The sequence below is a fragment of the Gossypium arboreum genome, chromosome 3 (genome assembly GCF_025698485.1).
Source record: "Gossypium arboreum isolate Shixiya-1 chromosome 3, ASM2569848v2, whole genome shotgun sequence".
Lineage (NCBI taxonomy): Eukaryota > Viridiplantae > Streptophyta > Magnoliopsida > Malvales > Malvaceae > Gossypium > Gossypium arboreum.
Window position 1 is genome coordinate 49,375,361 of NC_069072.1, and position 5,633 is coordinate 49,380,993.

Sequence of the window (5,633 nt, forward strand, 5' to 3'; positions counted from 1 at the left end):
ATATTATGTTTTAAATATGTGAATGAGAACTTTCTGAGTAAATTGTATAAATCTGCTAGGGACAACAGCGATAGCGTGTTTTGGAAAAATTACCATAAATTGTGGGAGTTGAGTTAAAGGCTGAATAAATTATGTAATTAAAGCTTGATGCGTCTAGTTTCGTATAAAAGAAATCGTGTAAGTAAAGGGGTTGCCGATAATGAGATTTTCAAAGTTGTGTGAGACAGAGTCAGAATGGCTCCGAAATCCCCTGTTCAGTATTTGGAAAATCATTATAAATCATACAAAAATGATTATAAGATAAAATTATATACTTAGACTCCTTAATGAGTCTAGTTTCAAATAAAATAAACGAAAACATATTTTGAATTCTGTACAATGAGAAATTAAATTCTTAGTGAAGAGTAGTCAAGCAGTAAAATAGGGGAAACTTTAAGAAAAATCTGGTATTGATTGGCCAAACCAAAAATTCTGAAAATTTTGTGGATAGAGGATATACGAGTCTATTTTCATGGAAAATTAACGGCACATAATTTGGAATTTCGTAGCCCAGTTACAAATAATTTAACGATTGTTGCTCGGAAAATAGCTCGTAGAGAATTTGTGGTTATGTTGTAAACATGGATAAAACTTGTTTTAGTTGCTCATAAGCTATTGATTAAACCCATACGTGAATTCTAAATTGTGATGTTATAAAATGATATATGAGTGTTAGATGGATCTTTGATATTAAAATTTGTGAAATTGTAAGTTTATAAGTATTCGAATATGAAATGATAGTATGGCTTGAAATTGAATAATTCATTGGAAAATGATAGATGTAGATTCAGCCAAGACAAAGTGAAAGTATATGTGGTATGTGAAGTATATTTGGATAATTGTGATGTGAAAACATGAAAATTTATATTTTGATTTAGGATTTTATGTGATGAATGTGAATGTATATATATGTGATAAGGCCGAATGGCCAATGTGATGAATGTGAACATGCACATATGTGATAAGGCCGAATGGCCAATGTGATAAATGTGAACATGCATATGTGTGATAAGGCCGAATGGCCAATGTGATGAATGTGAACATGCATATGTGTGATAAGGCCGAATGGCCAATGTGATGAATGTGAACATGCACATATGTGATAAGGCCGAATGGCCAATGTGATAAATGTGAACATGCATATATGTGATAAGGCAGAATGGCCAATGTGATGAAGGTGGAAGTGTATATATGTGTTAAAGCCGAATGGCTAATGTGAAATATATATGAGATATGTATATGTGGTAAAGCCGAATGGCTAGTGTGAAATATGTATGAGATATGTATATGTGGTAAAGCCGAATGGCTAGTGTGAAATATGTATGAGATATGTATATGTGGTAAAGCCAAATGGCTAGTGTGAAATATGTATGAGATATGTATATTTGGTAAAGCCGAATGGCTAATGTGAAATATGTAGGAGATGTGTGTATATTGTGGCCGAATGACCAAATGTGAAAGGTGTGTATTATTAGATATTTGATGAGGCAAATGAATTACAAATATGACAGTCGATGTGAATGTTGTAACATGTGATTAAATGTACATGAAACTTGGAAATATATTCCGGGTAAGACCCGATGACTACATGTGGAGATTATGTCCGGGTAAGACCCGATGACCACGTGTAGAGATTTTGAACGGGTAAGACCCGATAACTATGTGTGGGGACTATTCGAGCTAAAGGTTTCACTGAAGATTCGAGTAAAGCATAAGATTATACGACTTCACAGTAACAATTGGTAATAAATACGTTCAATGCGTTAAGTTGGTCAGGTATGTATTTTGAGATTATATTTAAGCTTGATTTGGACTAAATCACAAGGTCGTTATGTGATGCATATGTGAGTAAAGCAATAAGACTGTTCTATGATTATTGTGCATTTGGTCAATGTGGAAAGTTAGGTGAAAATATGTAATGTACCTATGTTTATAAGAGATCACTATCAAGTGAGAATTTATCGCCTATTATATATGATGAGATGTGCATATTCAGTAAAGGGATGGTATGGCCGAAGGAAGAGTGAAATAAAAATACGAACAACTATGTTATAATTTGATTGTTATCTGTTGACACTGCTTAAAACTTACTAAGCATTGTAATGCTTACTCCATTTACTTTGTTTCCTCTGTTTTATAGATCTCATTTGAGAGCTACAGGCTCGGGGATCGTCAGCAACTAGTCACACTATCACTATCCACTGCTTGTTACTGTTATGTTTTGAATTATTTTATGGCATGTATAGAATAGACTAGTGGCGGAAGAATATTTTGGTTAATGTATATAAGCCATGCGAAAATGGCATCTTTTGAATGTTTACTTAGAGAACCTTAAATTTTATCCCTGGCTGTGCTTAGTACTTATTTAAATGAATGATCTTTATTTCAAGAAAAAGTTCAAAATTTTACGGTTCTGACATGAGTTACAAGTCCGGTAATGCCCCTTACCTATTCCGGCAACGGTCACGGGATAAGGGTGTTACAAATTTGGTGAGGTATTGACCTCGTCCTGGCTCAGTTTCGATTTATTGGGTATTCTTAGTTTCTGTGTCCGCCATTCATCTAGCTCCTCGATTTGTAGCCTTCGTTCTTCATAGATAGGTCCTTTGTTGTTGTTTGAACACGGTTCATATGCATTCTCGTAACTATTTCTTGCACAGAGGGTTTCACCACATGATCAGTACTAGTAGAATGATTTATACAACCACCTTCAATTTTTGATCTGTTACTCAAATTACGAGCTTCAAGGGTGATTGTTTTGTCTCCCACACGAAGTGTGAGTTCACCTGTACCAACATCAATAATGGTTCTAGCAGTCGCTAAAAAGGGTCATCCTAAAATTAAGGTGCGTTACTATCCTCTTCCATGTCTAGAACAACAAAGTCTACTAGGTATATAAATTTATCGATCTTAACAAGAATATCTTCAATGATACCCCTAGGAAATCTAATCGTTTTATCAGCCAATTGAATGCTCATCCTAGTTTGTTTGTGTTTCCCAAGACCTAGCTTTTTAATCATTTTATAAGGCATAACATTAATGCTTGCCCCTAAGTCAGCCAATGCATTATGAACATCTAAACTACCAATTAAACAAGGAATTGTAAAACTCCCTGGATCTTTCAATTTGTTTGGTAGCATATTCTGTAGAATGGCTGAGCAAACTACATTCAACTCCACATGCGATGCCTCATCCAACTTTCGTTTATTTGTTAAAAGCTCCTTTAAGAATTTAACTGCGTTTGGCATCTGCGAAAGAACTTCAATAAATGGTAAGTTAATATGTAACCTTTTTAATAATTTAAGGAATTTACCGAATTATTCTTCTGTGCAGTCTTTCCTTGCCGCGTTTGGGTATGGTACATGAGGTTTGTATTCTTTACTTACCAATTTCTGGTTATTGTGGTCCACCTCACCCTTACCTTTACTTACCACAGTTTCTTACTTCGATTCTGGTTTAGGTGCAACTAACCTTTTCACATCTTGAATGGTAATTGCATTGATTTGCTCCTTTGGGTTAGATTCAGTGTTACTCGACAAACTACCTTGTGGTCGTTCAGAAATCAGTTTGGTGAGTTGGCCTATCTGAGTTTCGTGCCCTTGGATTGATGCTTGTTGATTCTTAAAGGTTGTCTCGGTATTCTAAAAATGAGTTTCTAATACCGAGATGAATTTTGTTAACATCTCCTCAAGGTTTGGCTTCTTTTCTTACTGGTAAGGTGGTTGTTGAAAACCCGGAGGATGTTGTGGCCTTTGATTTCCTTGACCGCCCCACGAGAAATTGGGATGGTTCTTCTAACCTACATTATAAGTGTTACTATACGGGTTATTTCGGGGTCTAGAGTTATTGTTACCCATATATTAGACTTGCTCCACCTCGATGCTAGGGTTGAAGGGTTGATATTCTATGCATGCTCCTCCTCCATTCGAATCGTACCTCATCACTGTATGTACCTGAGTAGAACCACACAAACCATCAATCTTTTTATTTAAGAGTTCTACTTTGTTAGATAGTGTAGTAACCGTGTCGAGGATGAAAACACTGGCTACTTTCATCTACTTTGTCCTCATAACTTGCCACTGTTAGTTATTCAGTGACATCTCCTCAATAAATTCGTAAGCTGCCTCAGGTTTCTTATTATTGATAGTTCCACCAGCGGCTACATCAATCATCTACCGATTCGAAGGGTTCAGGCCATTGTAAAACGTTTGAACCTGTAGCCAGAGTGGTAACCTATCATGAGGGCATCTTCAGAAAAGGTCCTTGTATCTCTCCCATGCATCGTAGAGTGTTTCTAAATCCATCTGCACAAAAGAGGAGATATCATTACGTAATTTGGCTATTTTAGCCGGCGAAAAATATTTTAATAGAAACTTTTCGATCATTTGTTCCCAAGGTGTGATTGACCCTCGTGGTAACAAGTTAACCATTGTTTAGCCTTATTCCTCAACGAAAAAGGGAATAACCGAAGGTGAATGGTGTCATCAGAAACACCATTGATTTTAAAAGTGTCACAAAACTCTAAGAAATTTGCCAAGTGAGCGTTGGGATCCTTATCCAGCAAAGCATCAAACTGAACAAACTGCTGTATCATTTGAATTGTGTTAGGTTTCAGTTCAAAAGTATTTGCAGCTATAGCGGGTCTAACTATGCTTGATTCAGTTCCTACTAAAGAAGGTTTAGCATAATCATACATAGTGTGCGAAGCAGGATTCTGATTAACAGCAATCGCAGGAGGTAGCAGATTTTCTTGCTTTTCAGCCATCTCCTTGGTTGTCGTTGAAGTATCGTGCTTTTGCTCTTCCTCTGTGTATCATAAGCTTCACCTTATTTCTCTTCGGTTTCTACAAACTGTGCTATTGATCTCACTATCAAACAGTAATGGTCCTGACTAGAAAAACCTGTCAGAAGAAAATAAATGAAGAATTAGAAAAGAAAATAAAATTTTAAATTGCAATAAAAGTAAAATGGCTAAAGTAATAAAAATCAAGTGTTCCTAACTGCAACGGCGCCAAAAACTTGATGCATGATATTCGTAACAGGTTTTAAAAATTTATAAATTAATCTTTCTTGAGACTAACTTATTATCACGATTAGGGCAAGTGTAGTTATCGAGCAATAGTACAATTCAGCAAGACCGGATTGTCGAACCCAAAGGAACTACGAGTACTAGTATTTACTACCTTTTAATTATCTAGCCTAAAAATTAAAAGGTTTGGTTATCTAAACTAATTACTAACTAAGAATGCACAGAAGAAAATTTTGGGAAAATACTTTTGGGAAAATTCGATTTATTAAGACAATATCTAAGGAAAAATCCACCTAGACTTCACTTGTTATTTGACTCCGAATCAGACGATTTATTCATTTGACTTGATCTGTAGAAATCCATAAGTTATATTATTATCTCTCTCGAGACTAACAACGTCTAACCCTAGGTTGAATAATTGAAATCTCTTTCTAATTAACACCCTAGAATTGCATTAACTCGATTTATAGATTTCCTTATTAGGTTTCACCCTAATTTGGCAAAATCTTATACCCTATCTCTAGGGGTGCAATCAACTCCGCTTAATTATGACAAATTCACTCTT

The 5,633-nt window shown here is 35.5% G+C and overlaps 1 non-coding gene across 1 annotated transcript; it reads left to right on the forward strand.

Annotated features, from left to right (window-relative positions):
• Positions 1 to 4,269: 4,269 nt before the first annotated feature.
• LOC128291304 (small nucleolar RNA R71) lies at positions 4,270 to 4,376 on the forward strand. Its single transcript, XR_008281080.1, has one exon. It is a non-coding gene; the product is annotated as a small nucleolar RNA R71 (small nucleolar RNA).
• Positions 4,377 to 5,633: the final 1,257 nt, after the last annotated feature.